This window comes from Lissotriton helveticus, chromosome 5_1 (assembly GCF_964261635.1).
Source record: "Lissotriton helveticus chromosome 5_1, aLisHel1.1, whole genome shotgun sequence".
In the NCBI taxonomy this organism is placed as follows: domain Eukaryota; kingdom Metazoa; phylum Chordata; class Amphibia; order Caudata; family Salamandridae; genus Lissotriton; species Lissotriton helveticus.
In genome coordinates this window covers 1,508,218,607-1,508,240,456 of record NC_136065.1, presented here as the reverse complement: position 1 = coordinate 1,508,240,456, position 21,850 = coordinate 1,508,218,607, and the positions used below count along the sequence as shown (strand labels likewise).

The 21,850-nt window shown below is 47.6% G+C and overlaps 1 protein-coding gene across 1 annotated transcript in view; it reads right to left on the bottom strand.

The window, feature by feature from the left end:
- PLXNA2 (plexin A2) overlaps positions 1-20,785 on the bottom strand; it is a 561,219-nt gene extending 540,434 nt beyond the window's left edge. The window contains exon 1 of the mRNA XM_078644504.1: positions 20,390-20,785. The gene's annotated coding sequence lies outside the window, so the exon portion shown is untranslated. The remainder of the gene's footprint in view (positions 1-20,389) is intronic.
- Positions 20,786-21,850: the final 1,065 nt, after the last annotated feature.

Genomic DNA, 21,850 nt, shown 5'->3' with positions numbered 1-21,850 from the left:
GAAGGCAGCTGCCTGAGGAGCCATCCCATATGCTCAGCATTTTCATAAATGTTCAACAACTACTTTCATTGTTGATATTTCCGGCCCCACTGCCTGATCCTAGACAGCTGGAACTTAGAATTTGAAAACAGGCAGAGAGGGCCATGCGGCCTGCACGCTTGCTGCACGGTCGCTCCTTATACCCAGTCACCACCCCTGGTTCATGTACCGGCAACCGCAACAAAATGGAGGACATGTCCAGTCTATGCAAGAAGTGCGGTGCAGAGGTCCATTCACTGGAACGCAAGGGCCTTTTGGATGGATACTGAAGGGGCAGTGAGAAGGTCAAGGGTCAGAGGGTTGGGAGACAGTTTTATCGACCAAAAATGATACACATGACATGCGTGTCATGTGTGTGATGTCTGACAGTGGGCCTGCAGCCCAGTACTATCTGACACCATCCAAAGATGGAATGATGGCAACAAAATAAAGGAATTGCTTCAATCTTCCTCCACTGTGCATTGAAAAGAGGGTACACAATGGGCTGCATTGCTGCTTTATGATCCACTGTCATCAATGGGTTCTGCTGACATGATAATAAACCGTGAGACCGAGGCCGCCTCGTAAACCCCCTTATGCTTTTAGAACATACTCAGGGTGGTACTGTGAGTCTGACACATGTACTTCTTATCAAACAAGAAACTGGTTATGGTAAAAACTTCCAAGCGCTATTATAACCTGTTGACCATTTGAGCAGTTTGTACAGTGATTTCTCCATCAGGAACACTGCACTTACAACCCCTAATTAAAGGGTACCCCTCACTCCAACACTAGTTTAACTCAGTCCAGCAGGGCAGCCACTTGTGCAAACAATGCCCAGGCTGGTTCTCAGCCCTGGGACAGGGCCTGCCCTCTCAGCCATGGCTTTGGCAGGGCCCATTACTCACTCGGACTGCACTCCAAGTAACCCTCATACATATTGTTTTCACAACCAGCCCCATAGGATAACATTGTAAGTCAGTGTTTTTCTAAGTGTCCCACAGGATGGCAGTGCAAGGGGCAGAGTCCTTCTCTGGCATGCCTGGCATGTTTTCTTAGTAGGACGAACAACACTTATGTCACACAGTTCACGTCACCTCATGGGGCCCATCGGTAGCAGGGTGCTAAACCCGTTGTAATCACTTCACATGGGTTGCCATTATAACTGATATGACGTGATGTGTCTAGGACTCCAAATATGTGGATTCATATATGTGTGTTTGTGTGTGTCTGTCAGTGTTTGTGAAGTGATGACATGTTTTGGCAGGATGTACACACATGCATAACGTGTGTGTTCACCAGAGCTACTCAATGGCAATATTAGCATATAGTGCATGGTTTCTCATCATGCATTCCCTCTCCCTCAATATATTTGTATATTATATATACACACACAAATATTCATTTATATGTATACACACAAACACACACATTTGATATTAATAATATGTACATAAACACATACATATCTATGTGGGTGCATGTGTGTATATCTATCTATCTATCTATCTATCTATATATATATATATATATATATATATACACACACACACACATAATGCCATTGAGAGGATCAGTGTGTATGTGTGTGTGTCATAAGGAGCAATACGCATGAAATGTGGAAAATGTTTCATATGTCCCTATGATGTATGGATTTCATCATCATATTGACAACCCCACTCCACTCTGCAGCCTTTACCATTGTCATGGCCACTAGGATTATGTAGTAATGAAGGACCAAAATATGGAGCAGGGACAACTAAGTTGTGCATCAACCAAATGTAAATTATGTGAAATTATGAGACAGTTTCTCCGTCTGTAGTATTTTGATCTATTTGAGCTAGAATTAATATTTGTGTTTTAATCAGCAAATTATGCCACACGTTATGTGGCAAGTGTGGTGAATCTATAATCAGGCGATAAATGCCACAGCTACGGAAACACATAGGTTCACATGCCTGGTCCAGCCTTTTACCAACAATCTATCAATAATACCTAAACATTCTACTTCTAACCAGTGCTCATTATGGGCTTCGCCCACAAGAGAAAACCTTCAACAAGTGTGTTTTTTTAGCATCACAAAGGATATTTTGTATTAATATTTTGCATTCTTAATGGAATCATTAAGCATTGTTCTCTTTTTACGGCAGGAAACCTATTCCAGTAAATCACTATTTTAAGTGACTTTTACCTATTAAAATAAACACATTTTGTAAGCTAGCCATCCCAAAATAAACATTTAATATAAAAAATGAAATAATGGGTAACGTGTAAAATGTCCTCTGTTGCCAGCTTGGGGTTCTGATAACATTTACAAACCACTTGGCATTCAGCCTCATGATTTATGTTGTGGCCAAAATATGATGGTAATATTAAAGTATGTTACATGGGGGCGCGTTAAGATGACACACACACGAGCGAGCATGCACGCACACACACACACACACACACACACACCCTTCCCCCCTTCCTTCCACCTCCTTCTGCAGTTGCACAGACAGGTGCAATCCTTGACAATATATGCAAAAGTTATTTACCCAAGGTTCCTCTATTCAGGCTGTTTTTTGTGTTTCACCGAGTAACTAATTCTTTCCCCCCCTCCAAAAAAAAACCCAATATATATTTATATACTATACCACGCTTCTCCAACAAGTAGCTTGAGAGCTACTGGTAGCTTCCATGCCCGGCTGTTAAATTAGAAGCTTTTACTTGGTTGAATTAATGTATGTAAACCTAAATATAAAACCATGTATTCGAGATGAAATATGAATATTGTAAGAACTCTTATACTGATGATTGGAGATAAAGGGTTGACCTTCCATTGAGATGACTGAGTGTTAAATCATACAGCGAGCGGTTTGGAGGCGTATTGCTCATTTCATTACCTTAGTGCCAGGGGCATGATGAATTCTGTACTGTGTGGTTCATTGTGAGGCGCAACCTTTTGTACCCCTGCACTTTGAGTAGTAAGACCACGCAATCAATCTATCAATCAGCAAGCCAGCCTGTCTGCCTGCCTGTCTGCCTGCCTGTCTGTCTGTCTATCTATCTATCTATCTATCTACCCATCTATCTATTAATTTGTAAAGGGAGGTAATTGTAGGGTTAAGGAGTGGATAGTGGTAAAGGGAGGTAAAGATGATGGGGTGGAGGGTGGGTAGTGGTAAAGGAAGGTTAGGAGTAAATTTAAAACAGGGGGTTCGAACCCTCGCCCAAAAAAAATCTGTCTATATATATATATATATATATATATATATATATAGCGTTTAACTTACCTTGCTTATGCTAAACATGCGTGTTAAAGGCCTCGGGGTGGTAAAGGCTGCTTGGAAACAGCATGCATTGCAATATCATGCATTCGACTCGAGGTGGTTTATTTCACTGAGCTACGCTACACAAGTGCCCTTATACATTCATTCATTGACAAGAAGACGCATCGGGAACTCTTGGAGTCCGTAATCATTTATTTACGCATGCACTCGGCCCAAGCGATGGCTGCCCGCGGCGTTTCGCCACACCAGCCTCCGCAGCCGGCAGCAAGAGGCCAGCCCTGCAGGAAAGCCCCCTGTTTACACGGCAGCATGAATTATACAGCGGCAGCACGCCTCGGAGCCATTAGAAAGTCAGAGGGCGGCAGCGCACGGAAAGGCGGCGCAGAGAAGCCCTTGCAGCCGCCTTCGCAACCCTTCCCTTCTACGCCTGGATTACGCACTATTTATAGCTGGCGCGTTCATTACAGCAGCTACGGGAAGAAAGACACCTTCTGCACCGTGCTGCGGGTGTTACACACACAGCTCTCGAGAACATCAGGAGCCGAGGTGCAACACATGCCTAGAAATCTGGGAGTCAGCAGTCACAGGCTCACGTGCAAGACTCCTAGCGCCGAATGCAGTCAGATTCTCGACACCGATTAATTGAATCGAAATGTAAATTGCAATGATATAGTGCTTACTACCCCGGGCAAGGCATCGAAGCGCTTTAGTGTGAGGAACATGCAATTACATTGAGTTCAGATGTATTATTGGCAGATGTGTGCCAATATCCTGTTCCATATAGAGTCTAATATCCTGGTCAGTACTGTTTGGTTGCATTCCTCGTGTTTGCCAGGTTAGGGAAGCAGGGCAGAGGGGGTGGGGGGTGGGTGGGGGGTTGTTTTGCTAGGAAGAGAACTATCAGTCTAGACAGGAACCAACATTGCAGGTCAGTTCTCCTCGTTTCTCCTCTGATGACTAAACCACTAGACCACATCTCCGTCTGCAGGTCCAGCGAGGCGAAATCTGAGAGAAGAGGGGGTCCCGAAGATTCACGAGCGAGAGCGCAGGAATCCGAGGAGGAAGGAGGTTTATGGATTTTGTTTGAAGGCAGCTAGTCAAGGAAAGGATCAGGTATCTGCAGGGAGTGAGCTGCCAGGAGAGAGGATGGAGCGTGGAAACTTTTATAGGACAGAACGTTGACCTGAGCACATCAAGGTACTATTTGTGGGAATTCAGAGCTCATAAAAAAAGAATTCTGGAAAATGATACGTCCTGGTATCCGCAGGCCAGGTACAGGGCAAGCCAGAGGCCCACCTCTCGCTCCTTCATACCTCATGGACATCCAACGTGCACATAGGATGAACCCTTCTGCTGGGAGAGGACACAGCTTGAGTGAATTTCCTTGCCTGTTCAATCCTTAGTGGTCCCAGCTGGATCGACCACAATTGCTGCCCATTGGTGGCTTTCCCTGAGTCGAAACTATCTACTGGAAGCCAGATGTTAGACGCAAAATCTTTTCAAACAGGCCACTGGCTACCAACCAATGTGGCTTTTACTTTTTATGGACCAGGGCCATCGGCTTTGGGTTGGTGGGCGCCATTCGTCAGCATGACAGCGGAGAATGGTTAGTGTACCAGACAGCGATGTTGATTGGATTTGATGCTACAGCACCAGGCATAGACTCATCGTGAGGCTTTTTCTGTTTATGGTTGCATTTTGGAGACCGGGGCTGGTGTTAAGGAAGATCTGAAGGCCACTGCTTGAAGGATAGATGTCTGAAATATTACTGATAACATTCAGTGTTAAAGGACAAATCCAGAATAATACTGAAGTGTACCTTAAATAGCAGCTCTGCTTGGTTTGGCTCGAGTGATGGCAAGGGGGGCTGTAAAGATATTTGAACAGGAAAGCGAAGAGATGCAAAACTGAGGCTACATCGCGCACCTAGAGCAAGAGGTATGTACGAGACATTTGTAATTCAGGTGTCTAGAATATCTGGAATATAGAATTCACACTTTTGGGATTTTGAAATAACATTTGAAAATATCCATATGTGAGGCTGAGAAATCCTATTGATCCTTTGGGATACCACATACACAAGCACGCCCAGTGGGCCCCAGAATATGATTCTCGTGGTCTAAAATGATCCTGGGGCATGACTGAATGAACCTGAGCCAGTATAAGGCACATGAATAAAGCGGTGGAAAGAATGACTGGTTGATATGACAGCGGCTTTCAGTTCAGGAGCAAACAGTCCAAGGGACAAGCATTTTTCACTGTAAGCACGCTGTCCGAAGCCTGGCCCAAGATGCTTTGCAGTCATAATAAAAGGCAAGGCGAGTTTGGCCTTTTACTTTGTTGACAGGAAAGGTGTAATGAATGAATGAAGCCTGTAGCCGGATTGGTGGAGCCACAACAGGATGCTGAATCAAGGAGGGCTGGCACAGAGACAAGTGACCAACAGTAAAGACGGACACAGCGTAGGGTCGGCGCATTAGAAGCGGGCATGGAACGGAGCACACGGTGCCTCCGGAGGGCAGCCGTCCTCGGTCACTAAATCCAATCTTTAGAAGTCGAATCACTTTTTGGACGTTTCACAGATTCCTTCATGGAAAGTCTTCGCGTGCACGGTCGGGAATCCCCCTCCCCGCAGACAGCAGACAACAACAACATTGGCATGTTTGTTTCTAATGAGAGAATCAGTTTCCACTCTGCAGTTTTGTCCACACAACTAGTGTGCATAACTCGACGCTCGTTCATGTAACGCGGTTGTATTATCAAAACACATGTGCCCGTCACCCGATGCCCTTACCTCAGCCCCCTCGCGCCCCTCCCAGGCCATCACATGCTTGACACGAATGCTGCGCTTTCTAGCCTTGGCCGCCACATTCTTGCTAATTAGCCGTGAAATCTTTGTGACCCACTGAAAACAAAAAGAAAAAAAATAATTTACCCACGAGGGATTTTGAGGAATCAACATGGCTGGGGGAGGAGGAGGGGGGGGGGAGTGAGGGGAAGGAAACAGAAAAGCAAATGTAATTAAATCCTCAAGCCCATGGGGGGAGCCAGACTTAGGGGCCGATTAGGATGGAGGATTTTCCGCCTCCTCCGGGCCGGCGGAAGCCACCTCCAGCCCGGAGGAGGCGGAAAATCCTCTGCGGAGTCACCAAAGACCCACCGCCGCATTACGATGGCTGGTGGGTCTTGGTTTCTGTCCACTGCTTTTCCGCCGCGGTCGGATTACAACCGCGGCGGAAAAGCTCTCATTTGGCTGGCAGTGTCTATCAGACACCGCCAGCCAAATTAGGATGAATTTTTAAACATGCTTTTCCGCGGCGGTTTTTCCGCCGTGGAAAAGCATGTGTACTTTTGATTTTGGGGGCCCGTTGCGGGCCCCCAGGGTGTAGGCGGGTGGGGGGTGCACATGGGGGGTACCTATGGTACCCCCCAGTATTTACATGCACAAAGCGGCAGGCACCGCGCGGTGCCTGCCGCTTTGTGCATGTAAATGTAAAACATGCACTTTTAACATTGCGGCGGGTGCTGCTTGAAGCAGCACCCGCCGCAATGTTAAGGCGTGTGGCGGTCACATCCTAATTTGCACGGAGGGACTGCCGCAGCCCATGCGGACGGTCCCTCCACCTCTGGGATGGCGGACGGACGCAAGTCCGTCCGCCATCCTAATCGGCCCCAAAATGTATAGTCATTAAAGCACTGACACCTGAAAGGAGCCACATTCCAGGCACGTGGCCTGCATTTCTGATCCAGAAGCAGTTATTTTCAGTTCTTGGGTTCCTGAAGGGACTCTCCAGTGAACGTTAGATCTCACAAACCCAGCCGACTGCATCCAACGAAGAAATATTTTAGAAAGACTCATGTTGACGAGTGTTACAGATTCAGGACTGGGTAACAAGAGCTCTTTTTATTCTCTACAGTGGATGAACGCTTTAAATAACAGATGTGGATTCGGACTACATGTTGAGACCTTCAAATAACACCTAGATACTGCCTACACTGTGAAGCCTTTGAATAACATATCTGGGTTATGGTTTACACGTTCACCACTTTAAATACCATATGTGGATTCTGCATACATGTTCACCCATTTAAATAACTATCTGGACTCTGATGACATATAGACCCTTTAAATCACATATCTGGATTCTGCATATGTGTTCGTCCATTTAAATAACCTATCTGGACTCTGATGGCATATAGACCCTTTCAATAACATATCTGGATTCTGCATACATGTTCACCCATTTAAATAACCTATCTGGACTCTGGTGGCATATAGACCCTTTCAATCACATATCTGGATTCTGCATACATGTTCACCCATTTAAATAACCTATCTGGACTCTGATGGCATATAGACCCTTTCAATCACATATCTGGATTCTGCATACATGTTCACCCATTTAAATAACCTATCTGGACTCTGATGGCATATAGACCCTTTCAATCACATATCTGGATTCTGCATACATGTTCACCCATTTAAATAACCTATCTGGACTCTGATGGCATATAGACCCTTTCAATCACATATCTGGATTCTGCATACATGTTCACCCATTTAAATAACCTATCTGGACTCTGATGGCATATAGACCCTTTCAATCACATATCTGGATTCTGCATACATGTTCACCCATTTAAATAACCTATCTGGACTCTGATGGCATATAGACCCTTTCAATCACATATCTGGATTCTGCATACATGTTCACCCATTTAAATAACCTATCTGGACTCTGATGGCATATAGACCCTTTCAATCACATATCTGGATTCTGCATACATGTTCACCCATTTAAATAACCTATCTGGACTCTGATGGCATATAGACCCTTTCAATCACATATCTGGATTCTGCATACATGTTCACCCATTTAAATAACCTATCTGGACTCTGATGGCATATAGACCCTTTCAATCACATATCTGGATTCTGCATACATGTTCACCCATTTAAATAACCTATCTGGACTCTGATGGCATATAGACCCTTTCAATCACATATCTGGATTCTGCATACATGTTCACCCATTTAAATAACCTATTTGGACTCTGATGGCATATAGACCCTTTCAATAACATATCTGGATTCTGCATACATGTTGAAATCTATTGTAACAAGTCTCAGGAGCAGCTTCAGTCTCATACAGGTCAGTGGCTGGCTAAGCGCATGGGGGCAGGGATATGTTCTGCGTTTGTGCATCTCTCGCTCTGGTTAGCAGAGAGCTACTGAGGATCTCCTTATGCCAGGAGCAGGTCACTTTTGAGGGCCTCTGCAAGTGTCCAGGACTCTAGGCACAACTGTTCTGCACAAGAAGGCGCATTAGGCCTTCTTTGCATCGCCTGCATTTAAACGGTGAGGGTCCACAGTCTTGTGTGAGGGAAGTTGAGGAGTGGATCTCTCCAGTCTCTCAGGGTGATAGTGCCCACCTACACCCCCCTGTTAGGATAACCCAGTGAAGAACATGACCACTCCCCTAACATGTGCCACCACTCTGGCGAGGCCACAAAGCAATACACACGCTCTACGTGAATCTTAAAATCAAAACAAAAAACGAGACAGGTGGTTACTCCCAGGGAACGTAGGGTCACTGGTCTACTCGGGCACATCAACTAGGCAAAAAGAGGGTTGTCTCAGAGGGAGGCTGGGATTGTGACAAGGTGAAAAAATGCACCTTTCGATCTCCGTTCTTTTCACCAAAGAGCACTGCATGTTTTATGTATTTACTTTTGTTCTATGCAGTGCAAATATTAGTGCTTTAAAGTATTTTGCAGCACTTTAAAGAAAGCAAATTTACACAAAAATCAAAATCAGAATACTGAAGGCACAGAGAGTCGCAGCTGATGGGCCAGGCATAGTGCTCCAAGGGTGTATGCGGGTGATGAGCAGAAGTGCACACTACAGGTATTCAGGTGTACAGGCGGTGTACATAGACTCATTCAAGAACAGGTACCCTCACACAACTCCCAAATACGGAGAATCTTCATCGGGCAAAGCCCTTGCTGGGGTGCTTCCCCAATGGTTGGTACCCTCACACAACTCACAAATATGGAGAGTCTTCACTGTGGCAAGTCCTTGATGGGGTGACCCCCCAGTGGGCTGGTATTATCACACAAGTCCCCAACTACAGAGACTATTATTCAGGGAAAGCCCTTGAGGGGGTGCCTACCCAGTGGGCTGGCACCCTCAAATAACGGCGAAATCTGGAGAATCTTCTTCGGGGCAAGCCCTTGCTGGGATGCTTCCCCAATGGCTTGTACCCTCACACAATTACCAAATATGGAGAATCTACATCAGGGCAAGCCCTTCCTGGGGTGTCTCGCCAGGGGGGCTGGTATCATCACACAACTCCCCAAACACAGAGACTTTTCATCAGGGCAAGCCCTTACCAGGGTGTCTCCCCAGTGGGCTGGTATTATCACACAACAAATTCGGGTATTGTTCCTCGGGGCAAGCCCTTGCGGAGGTGTTTTCCCATGGGACTGGTACCCTCACACAACCTCCCAAATACAGTGAATCTTCATTGGGCCATGCCCTTGATAGGGTTCCTCCCCAGTGGTCTAATACCCTCACACAGCCCCCCAAATACGGGGCAAGCCCTTGACGACGTGACTCCCAGTGGGCTGGAGCCCTCCCGAAACTTTCCAAATATGAGAGTCTTCATCAGGGCAAGCCCTTGCTGGGGTGCTTCCTGAGTGTGCCAGGTAATTTAACGCTAGCCTCTCCTGCCTCCATCTTGGATAATGGCATACGTGGAATCCAAGCCCTCAAGCTAACATAGACAGCAAACAGATCCCTTCAGTTCTGCACTGGAGTTGAATGCCAACCAGTTTGGCCTAAATTCTCTAGTCCACTGCCAAGATGAGGAGGCAGGAAGTGAGGCTGTCCAAGGGTATACGTGGGTCATGTTGGTGCTATACCAATCCTCATAACGTACCCATGCGGCACATTGGCACTTCCCACCCCTACTTCACCGGGTCGCGCCGCCCCTCCACTCTCCTCCGCTCTCCAGTTTTTGCGACGGGTTGGCGCAGAGAAAGCGCTTCTGGCTATGTGTAGAGACAGCTGTACTTTTGAAGCAGCTTGGAGCTGTCAGCAGCTGGGCGTGGAGACATCTGCAAACAGGAGCAAGGGTGCACGCATGTTTTGTGCGGCAAAATGTTAAGGAAAGAAAAAAACAGCCCCGTGACAAGTTATGAAAATAAATATTTAACGACTGTTAAAAGAAGGCTCCATTAAGTGCCTGCCAATGCTCGCAAGTCAATTTGAAGCCGCTTCCGAAAGTGTTTCTGTGTTCTGAGCAACAAGCGCGGCGGGGACAGCTGAATAACCAATGGAGTACAGTGCTGTTTTATTGCACAACATGTGCTGCACACCTGTGTCTCACAACAGTGCACAAAGAATGGACACCACAGCGACAAGGCACAAGGAAGTAGACATATGATGCAATGCACTACACAAAGGAGACTGCACCAGATACAACTGTGTAATAAGAAAGTGACGAAAACCTAATAGTTCACAAAGAGATGGACCCATTACATTAATGCTCACTATCACACTTTGAGAAATATTTTTAAACAGGTTTTCTTCTATCCAAGCAAGAACCAAGACTTAACAGGTCAACTAAGTAAAATAACACCTCACTACAGCGACAATGGCCAACGACGAATCATAGAAGCGGGTATAAGGGCACCCCAAAAACCCAAGAGACCCAAAAGCCCATATTAATTGCAGCAGCAAACTATACAGCGCTACTAGAACAACATCATAGAAAGTAACATGCCATTAAGACCCAAGAGTACAGAACACAATCGCGTCCGACAATAGCATACAATCCCAGTATACGTTAAAACAGTGCAAACTCAAATCAGTGTGCTACACAGCAGCGGCACACAAGGATGCGAACTTGAAATAAAACATGCTTAATACGATTATGGAGAAGCACTAGATTACGTCACAGTGTGGTGACCATGTGGAAAATTCTTCACCGTGTGCTGGTTTCAGTTCAAAGACAATTCTAAGCTGTTGCTACAATACCAGGGCCCTGCAAGAGATGGCACTTCTATGCGCCCAGCGCCTGACAATGACAGACTAGGGGGACTCTGTCAATCAGAACGACGGGGTCCGGTTACTGAGGAGTGTCGTGGTTACCAAATGGGTGCTTGGCTTTGATGGGGGTGTGCCTACTAGCTACCACCCCCTCCCGTGACCCATGGTGCACAAAACGCTCGCTCCTCATGTAATTGCTCGGTGCCTATAATCTATGAGTACCTCACCTACAACCAGGTTTTAAAACTCTTTTTTTCCTGCTTGTGTTTCTTTTTCACACTACAACCACCATGTTAGGGTGAGCCTTAGCGCGTTCATACCACCGGGGTCTACACTTTGGTCCTAAAGAATGTCTAGTAGTTACCACACATATAGGCAGAAACATGTTGACCTCACTAAGCGGGGCTTAGCTGACACATCGATCCAGCTTTTCAACTGCCCGCTCTATTTTATAACCGTGTCAGGTTGATCTATAAATAAAAGGTTTTTCTAGGTTACAACTTTGCCACTTTTAAATTCACTTCACTTATCACTTACATTATCACTAACCAGCTCCGCAGTAACTCCGGTGTCGAAGCACACCGGGTCGGTTTCAGACCTTCCCGGTGGGGCCCTATGATGAAGCATGTCACCACTAGGTGGTGAGTGAGGGCCTTCTAAAAGAATCAGATCTGATTTTTTTTTGTCCACTCCTCCTCTCGATAAGAAGCGCACTCTTTTTTTGATCTGATTTTAATCAGAAGAGGAGGCCACGAATCTAAGAGCCATTAATGGAAAGCATAAGCTTTAGCGGCAGATATTGCCATTTCTCTGATATTTGTTTACTCCGCAGTTACTTCTAGGTCCCCTTATGATCTGGGATGCGAACAGACAGTGGGTACCAATGTAAGGTGGACCAGGGGTGCCACACGTGGCATTTCATCAAAGGGTCACCTCAACTTATTGACCCCGTTTCTTATCCTGGGAGGCTGTTCCGGGAGAGGTGGGATACGAAATGGTGCAGACCAAGTGCACCCCATGTCCCATACCCTGTTGAGATCTGGAGACCCAACTCATGCCTCCTCCATAATCCGCTCTGTCCTCACAATAATGCAGGTCTGCAAGTGACCTGAAGATGCTTTGACATGTTGAGGCGGAAGCAGATACCATGAGGAGACCTCGAGTGGAGGGTCATTCGAAGGTTGGAAGGATCACAGGAGCGTATTGGAGGTAGGAAGAGTATCCTCTGTAACTAGAAATGTGTTTGGCGTGGAAACCATCCTTGTGGTGGAAGCCGTGTGTGCATAGGTGCCGGGCGGTGTGCATGAAGCAGGGCAGCTGTCTGTGCAGCAGGACAGATGTCTGAGGCAGTGGAAGAGTCTGTGTAGACGAGCAGAAGTGGTGTGCCTTCCAGTGAGTGTCTCTCTACTGTGCAATGTGTGTGTACCTGTGATAGTGGTTGTGTGTACATGCCGGTGCGTGCTGCAGTGTTTCGACTCACCCCACAGTCTCACAACCTCTTCTATTTGAAATCCTTTGCTCGCCGGGAAAGAGAGGGTTGGAACCTTTCTCAGATGCGCACCAAGCACACGCTCGGCACAAAAGACCCACATGCTGCCCATTGTTGTCTGGGGCCAAGCCTTTGCAGAAAGAAGTCCGCCATGTGCGCCTGCGTCGTCCACACTACACTGAAAAATGCCATTTCCATGTAGATGGCGAGAGCCAATTTGTCACATTCAAATACAATTTGTGCAGCGGAGATAAAGAGCAGAGGGGGGCAGCTGGAGACATCGTCTGGAGGTTATTATGGACCTGCCTCGGATAAGATTTCATATCGCTTCTCGCGGCGAACGGAATTATCTGCAAAGTGGGGTGGGTGAATAAATGCAAGACCTCTCTCCCTCCCTCTCTATTTTTCAGTTTCTCTCCCTCTCTGTTTTTCAGTTTCTCTCCCTCGATCTTTCAGTTTATCTATTTATCTATCTATCTCTATCATTTTTTTAACATAGCATACACAACTTGACATGTGCAGAAGTTAAAAAGCGGGCAGCCTTGTATCATGGAGGTGCATTACAACAGAGGATTATTTTTAGTTAATTAAACCACAAAATTTGAGTAAACGCCAGGGCAGCTTCTAAACCCTCTTTGAGTGAGGAGACATTCGATACAAGCAATAGCATGCCACCCCCCCTTCCCCATAGAAGCCCAATTACCTATTTTTGTAAACTTGATTTCAGTAGAATCCATAGTAAAGAAACGCTTCAACCTACATAATGCATTCAGCACCTGAGCACAATTCTGATAATAAATGGTTTTTTGCATATAGGGTCTATTTGAGGAAACCTCAGACCTTATGTGGAGATACGGGTAAGACTGATATATTTCCCAAGGAGACTGGTGTAATAGTATCAGTTTAGGGTGACCTAGAGTGAAGTGTCAGTCCTGGAGCTCACCAACCTACTAGGGATGCGCCATGGATTTCGGGGAGTCGTGGGTTCTACGCATACCTTGCAGTGCTGGAAGCAGTTGTGAATAGAACTGCGCTGCATTAGTGCGGGAAGTTGCATAGAGCTGTGCATTCCATACCAGTGCCAGTTCTGCACTGGTAGCTGCCTATTTTTTCTGGCAGCCTGGAAAGGGCTAATGTGATTAATAGCTGCACTTCGACATAACGAGTCACTGAACAGAGGTAAGAGACGCACAAAGATATGGACAGGTGCAATTAACTTCCTTTAAATTATCTTGTAACTTGTAGAGCATACAAGACATAATGCAGAAAGCCTCATAAAGCCCTCTGCTCCCTTCCGACCTTCTGTTTCACTGCTGGCTGCAGCCCAAGAGTGGCAGTATTGAGCCCACCATCACAGCAAGCGCAAAAGGGGTATCACTCAAATCAGGGCGAACGGTCACTTCAGCTCTTTAATCCAAGTTCACAACTCCTTATTCATTCTGCAGGCAAGTCTCAGGCCAAGTCACCCTGTCTGAAGTAGAGATGCATCGTTCCGCTGTGCCATCTTGCTGGTAGTTCTTGCCCCTGCCTGTTTTGGGCCTCTTTTGAACTGCTCAAGGACCACTTATGCCCGGATAGTTCTTTTTCTCCCCATTCAGTGATCAAAAATATCCTTGCTGGATCCTGGGAAAATAGCCCTCGTGATATGTTATGCTATATTATCGGGTATTTCAATAGCGCCTCACGCTGGTGAGCCCCGGCTTCACAACGCAAGTTTCTGTCAACCTTTGAGTGTGGTCATTCTGGGGCTGGATATTGCTAAAATTCCATTTTGATGAAAGCAGACTTGAGCATCCTTTGAAACGTCCAATCAACATTTAGTTTTCAATGATATGGCGATCTAAGCAGCAGTCTGCGTGGTCATGAACAATGGAGTATCCTCCCCGGTGGGATACAGGTCTGCTGTTTTACTGCCTTTGTCTGAGCCTGAAAGGTCTGTACATAGCCACAGACCCCAGGCAGCCGCGCTGATCTCCGCACCCTCATCCGTAAAGTACTACATCAAAATGGCACAATGAACCAAAGATGCCATTACATTTCATTAACATTTACGCGTCCCTGGATGTGAGCAATAGGGAATGAAAGCCTCATCCCACCAGCCTACTGGAGCGAGTCAGATTCCCGTGTCCCTCTGATGAAGGTGGCCAGCAGGTGACCCGCAACACCGAAGAACACGATTCCCAGCCAGCGACTCACTCCCAGACATGACGCGACCACACATGATGCCACCATAGCTGCAATCCCTCACCTGCTCTGACCCAATCACGCCTATGGACCGGCAGAAGCGCGGTTCATGTCAAGACACTGTACAGTGTGCGCAGAAAGCTCACTGGGGTCTGTGTCCTTGGATGTGAAAAGTTGCCTCCACTTGACCAACAGCTAAGCTATCCACTAAAGAAACAGGAGACCAGAGTTCTAATCTTGGTATCCTCTTTCCAAAAACAGGCTAATTAAAAGAAATCTCTCCGTCTCCACCTGCCTATGTCTTTGTACCTTATCCTGCGCAATGTGGAAAATGTAAAAACAAGGCTTAAAGCGGTATTAGACAATACATTGAAAGTGAACTTTTACTATCTTAGTAAGATAGTGTTCTACCAAACATCTGTCACTACCCGTAACAAAAACCGCCAGTCACAGCAGCCGACAGACAGAGACCTAAAGTCCTCTGTAGAATGACCAAGTCCCAACACAGTGCCAAGCATAGAACCATCTGGTAATTAGACAGCAAGAGAAAAAAGCTTGTTTGACATATTAATATCAATTTAAAATAGAAAGTCCTGTCACCGTGGTAGGTTCTGAATATTCACACAGGCCTCTGAAACCTTTGCAGATGCCGTTTGCCTACCATGCCCATTTTGTAGAACGGTCTTTGTCTTTTCTTGAGGCTGCAGCGGTTCCAAGAGCCTGGAAGCTTTCATTTGTGGCAAGTGGCACTGTGTGCTCCGATTCAATCGCCATGAATAAAGGACACCCACAAAGCTCCAAAGCTCATTGTTAATCAATGCCATCATACATGCATTGCGGACATTCACCGTTCACCTATGGGTCGGTTTGCATCTTTAATGCATGTCTTCATTTGGGCAACCCACATCTGGATTCCAATACAGGACAAAGACACTAAGTGTGGTAGTCTGATGAAGAAAGCTTGAAGGCTTCCAAAACTAACCAAAGTAGCCACTGTGATTTGGAAGTAGATGAAAAGGGCAATGTTCACACCAGTCGGATCTGGCATGTTTCCATTGTTGCGGGAATCCTACTTTAGCAAATATGTGAATGTTCAGTTTTTAGACTCAACATTGGAGTTAGCCTGATACGGATCCGTCCCAAATCCGACAGCTCGGGGATTTGGGGGACAAAGAAATACAGGACTTGGTGCAGACCTACACACATTGGTCGGTTGGTGAAGCCGGGTTACAGTCAACAATTCGAGAGAAGGGTCAGAAGTTTCTGACAACTACATGGTGGATTCCTGAAAGTGACAGGCTGGTGCAGCGCTGTGTACAACCCGACCTCCGTCTCCCCCATACACCCCTTCTGCCACTCGACCTCTTCACGTCGCCACACTGTCCGCGAGTGTGGCGGACAGTGTGGCGACGTGAAGAGGTCGAGTGGCAGAAGGGGTGTATGGGGGAGACGGAGGTCGGGTTGTACACAGCGCTGCACCAGCATTGGTGCTGGATCCGCACAGCTCAGTAATACTTTTGTCTGTATGTGCCCACGCACATGAACAAGAAGGAGCAGAATTATTGTGAAATACAGTTGCGTGCCAAAAATAAACGAGTGTTCGCCTTTTATTTCTGAATATGTTTGCAAATGAGAGGTGCTATAGAAGAAACTCACCCTGCACCCTAGGACAGGATGTGGTGAAACAAGCCAAGCCATGCCTTCCATCATTTCTGTTTGAAAGCGGCTCTCAACATGAAACTCGGCCCTGGACTCACAGATGACACGCCATGAGATCTGCTGAACCGCTGCTTAATTTGTGAAATAATAGGTTGTCAGGCCCAGTGTTTTTCTCAGAAGCCCACAGCAAGAGCTGTTGAATATCGGGGTTCCCGCATGCCAGGCTGTCTAGTCTTGCTCCACCTCATATTTCTTTCATCCACCTCCTTATACTCCCTGCCTCTTCATCTCACTCCTGCGGTTTCTTTTTCACCCCTACTTTCTCTTTTTCTCAGTCTTTTCCTTCCATTCTAGTTCTCCTTCTTTCCCCCTTTTTCTGCCTTCCTCTCTCTTGGTTTGGGTCAAAGTCTGACCAAGAACAAGAAAAATAAGTGCCGGGCCACAAAAAGAAATGCTAGAGGGTCCCACCTGCAACCACCCGCTCAAGGCACTGGGTGAAGCTGCCAACACTTGCAACTTGCAAACATTAAGGGGAAGGAATAATCCACACATTGATGATTTAAACGTACATTTCTTAGAAATGTATTTGAAAGAAGTGAAGAGTTCTGCAAGTCAAAGAGAGGATGGACAGCATAGGTCACACCGCCAAGTCTAAAAAGCGACTCGGCCGTTCTGGGACCATCAGTTAGCGATGGACTAACTGGTGATGGCTTTGAGCAACAGAACCTGACTACTGAGCCCACGGTCACAGTCTGAGCCCCGGAGAGGGGCGCTGCAGAAGTCCAGGTAGACTCACATTAAACAGGTACCAAAATGTGCTCCTGTGTCCACATTAGAGCACAAAAAACCTGCGCTTCACCCATATTGTGAGTTTGGTGTCAAGTAGCACAGGGGGAGACCGTGCAAGCCTCAGGCCGCCTCCAGCCTGCATAGAGAGGCTCCCACAAAAAGGCCGCCTTAGAATCCCTGTGTAGGTGGGAGCCGTCATCTGTGCAGCACGTGCTCCAATGGAAGCCCTTCCTGGTGCTTAATTACATAATCCAACTCATTAGTTGAGCTTAGTCTGCCCTGTCCGGATCTGAACCCGAGACCTCCAGATAACATGGACGGCCAACCCACCGAACTCTGTAACTGGTCATGTTTGTCCAGCTCCATTCAAATGAAACTTAAAGAACAGCATGGGCTCTCGCCTGACCATTTAGAGTCCTGAGCGATTCACCCTTACCTTCTCATGGTGTCAGCAATGTCTTTCAACTATTTTCTAAATCAGAAAAACCTTCCTCATACGTTTGTTCTTCGAAATGTCGTCTACTATTCCAGCCAAAACAGGAAAGTATTCTTGATGTTTCCTGTTCCATCCACGCAGTCGAAAAGCATGTTCAGTGTCTATGCCGCAGGCAGTTCGTAACTAGGCATTTTCGACTCAGTGAAAGAGTCACCTCTTCTAGGCTGCCTATCATGTGATAGTGCTTAGATATTCTTCACTATGCGCTACAGATGCTTTCATTATTCTCAATGGGCACCAGATCTCTTGGGTAATAAGACTTGTGTTTTCAGACTTTCTACTGGGGCTAGGCACTCCAGAGGGAGCATTATTTGCTATGCAAGTGCAAGCATTGCCACTAGGTGCAGGATTCTATAGGATCCACCAGTACTACCCAAGGAGTGTATATGTCATCTAAATCAGCAGCTTTGGGAGCCTGACTTTACCGAACTTTGCATGCCAATGCACTCATTAGTCAAAGAGCTGCATTTAGTTTCCATGAGGAGCCGGGGACGAGATGTCAGCCCAATCCCAGTGTTGTGACTGACTGGAGCCATTCCTGGGAACGCTTCCCAGGCGGGAGGCGTAGGAGGAGACGGGCAGGTTAGGAATGTGGCATTTTGGCAAGACCTCAAATACAGTCTTGAGGTACCATTACAAATCGCTGGCTACATCATGACAGTGACATTCAGAACCAAAACATGTGATGCGTTGCACATACTTAAATGGCTACTTCGCTCACCCGTCGCTAGTAATACAACATTTAAAAAAACCTCATCTACAAATTCACAGGAAATACTAACTTTTATCCGCTTTGCCTCAGAGGAGAAGCAAGTGGGAATCTGACATACCATGTTTCAGTGTCCAACCACTCAGGCTGTGTTACTCTGTATAAAGATGGCACTATGAGAATGAGTTCAAAGTCACACAGACTCTTTATTTCCATGGCAGTGACTTAATGTCAGGCTATACTGCCACCAGCCTGGTGCTGATGGGGCAACTCGCTTCGTACAACTGTGTCTTCCACAGAGAGAGCATCACTGAAGGGTGACACCATGCTGGCACTGGTAGCCTCAATTGAAAATAGCCAACGTTTACATTTTCAGAGTGTGAGAGGATTATGCACTTTTGACAGACAAGGCTCCTGACACACAATCACAAAATGACCACTTATCCTCTACTTGTCTAGATCTGTGATTTTAATGTACATTTGCCGGTGATGGTGCTGTACTTGGCATCTAAGCCACTGCACCCTGCAGATTTGAATTCTATACGTCAGAAGTAATAAACGTTTTGCAGTTGTGGAAAAGTGGATGAGGGTGTTTCATTGTGGCTATCACCTTTAAATATGAGAGTGCGCCTGTGGTACCTTTGGTGTCCAACCATTGTTTAAAAGGGTCTCACTTGAGAGGGGGTGGAGGGTGGCACTGGTTTGCATATCTCACATTGAGTGTAAATGCACTTAAAAGAAAGAGCGATTGATACGATGTTGGTTTGCGCCACAGCACACCCAAATTGTCAGCAGGAGGATATGAGGCACCAGAAGATATTGATGTGCCCAAGATAGCAGAATTGTTGATCAAATGGAATAGCCCATCATGGAAATCTGGCCTACAGCTAAGAAGGTGGCCACTAAGAGATGAATCCCACGTGTTTCCTTCAGTTTGATTGAGAGCCCTTGAAGGGCGCTCTTTGCCCGTGCCAAGCATTTAGGAACAGGTTTTTCCCACGCAGGCGTATTGGGTGGAGCTGAGATTTCTTTCTGCTCCCTGGGGCAATGCTCCTGTCCAAGGAGTGCAGGCATCACCCTAAAAACCACACCAGCTGTGTATTACCCACAACTAGGAGAGAATCCTTTCACTATCACCCTGCCAAAGCCACAGAAGCTGAAACACCTGGGACCACTAGAGGAAGAGCCATGGATTATAACAATAACATTGTGCATCGAACATTGACCTTTTCTAAGCACTTTACATCCACCATTTGTGATCTAAAATTATTGCTGTCGAATTGAATTTGCCATTTTATGGACTTCGGGAGGATGAACGACTGAGCTGATTCTGCATGGATTAGGACCTGAAGATGCATAAAGATCTCAGCAGCTCACGCTCAACTCAGCAACCTATCTCACCGTACTATACCTACCAGCAAGGGGGGGGGGTCATGTAGAGCCGAGAAACACATGCACCAAAATAATACCTTTTATTCAGGCGCCAAGGAACGATTTACTTAGTGCTAGATTGATAGATAGGTAGGTAGATAGATTGATATTTAGAAGCGGCAGATACCGAACCCGTCTTTGTATAGAACTCTGTATAACCGATTTAAAATAATCAATAATTCATTTATATTCTCTCCTGAGCAAGTCATGCGCGTGCAGGCCCGAGTTCCCCTCTGGGGAAAAAGAGAAACAAATATGTTTGGGAAAAGACCAATGATGCCTGACTTACCTGACTCGCAGCTGCTCGGATTTCCTGGTCCCTGCTTCCTGCTGCGCGCGAGGGATGCTTCCTCTCTGCCCGGGAGACTCACGAGGGTGCAATCCACATTGGGTCAGGCTGTCATTCCATCCCTCGGCTCGTCCCCACCAGGGGCTGATCTGTATTCCTGCAGTGGTTGCTAGTGCCAGCTCCCCCCGCCGTCATTCATTCCTGAGAAGCACGAGCTGCTGCTGGGTCCTCCTCCTTCCTACACCCGGTCTAGTGTCACCCCCTTTTCTCCTTTGCAAAACCTCCCAGGCTCTGCGAGGAACCTTCAATGCCGGCTCCCTCCCTGGCTGCTCATCCAGTCCGCGGGCTCCGGCTCGGGGGTCTTTTGTGCAGGGCTCTGCTGGCGTCTCTCCCCGGCTCTGCGATCCACAGATGCGTCCTCTCGCCTCCCAGATCCTGCCAGGCACTGAGATAGCGCGCCCTCCCTCCCACCATCAGCGATCCTGCCTGCCTGGAGCCCCGCCCCCTAGGCTGCAGCCCCTCCCCCCGCTCCCTGGCCCCGCCTGCCTCGCTGAAGCCCCGCCTCTCTGAGTCCACCGGCCCGCCCCCAGTCCTGCCTCCTAGCCCAGCCTCCCGGGTCCATGAGCCGGCTTGACTGCTTGGAGCCCTGCCTCCCAGATGCTGGACCGCCTCCCACCTCTGCTGGCTTTAGAGGGAGTCCTACCTCTGCAAGTGAGGCTGATGCCAGCCTGCCACTTCTGCTCCTGTCTCCCTCCCACCACCCCGGTGCCCGGCGGTGCTGCCTCCCAGCACCCAGCCATACCTCTCAGCCTCCTGTCCTTCCCCGGCGCTGCTGCCTCCCAGCACCAAGCCATACCTCTCTCAGCCTCTTGTGCTTTCCCGGCGGTGCTACCTCCCAGCACCCAGCCATATATCTCAGCCTCCCGTGCTTCCCCGGCGCTGCCTCCCAGCACCCAGCCATACCTGATCCTCTCAGCCTCCTGTGCTTCCCCGACGCTGCCTCCCAGCACCCAGCCATACCTGATCCTCTCAGCCTCCTGTGCTTCCCCGACGCTGCCTCCCAGCACCAAGCCATACCTCTCTCAGCCTCCTGTGCTTCCCCGGCGGTGCTGCCTCCCAGCACCCAGCCATACCTCTCAGCCTCCCGTGCTTCCCCGGCGCTGCCTCCCAGCACCCAGCCATACCTCTCAGCCTCCTGTGCTTCCCCGACGCTACCTCCTGGCACATGTCTGCCCCCGGGCCCTCTCTCCCTTCCAAGCCTTGCCCCAGCCATGCCATTGTCTGTCTTACTGCCCCTAGCGCCTACACCCACCTGCCCCCTCTCCCTCTAGCCACCGAACACCCCAGCCTTGAACCAAAGACCTCCCCCATCCTCTGCTTGCACCCCTCCTGCCTCCAACACCTGCCCCCGCCAGCAGAGCCCCCCAACCCATCCACCCGTGGCTTCCATAAGCATCACAT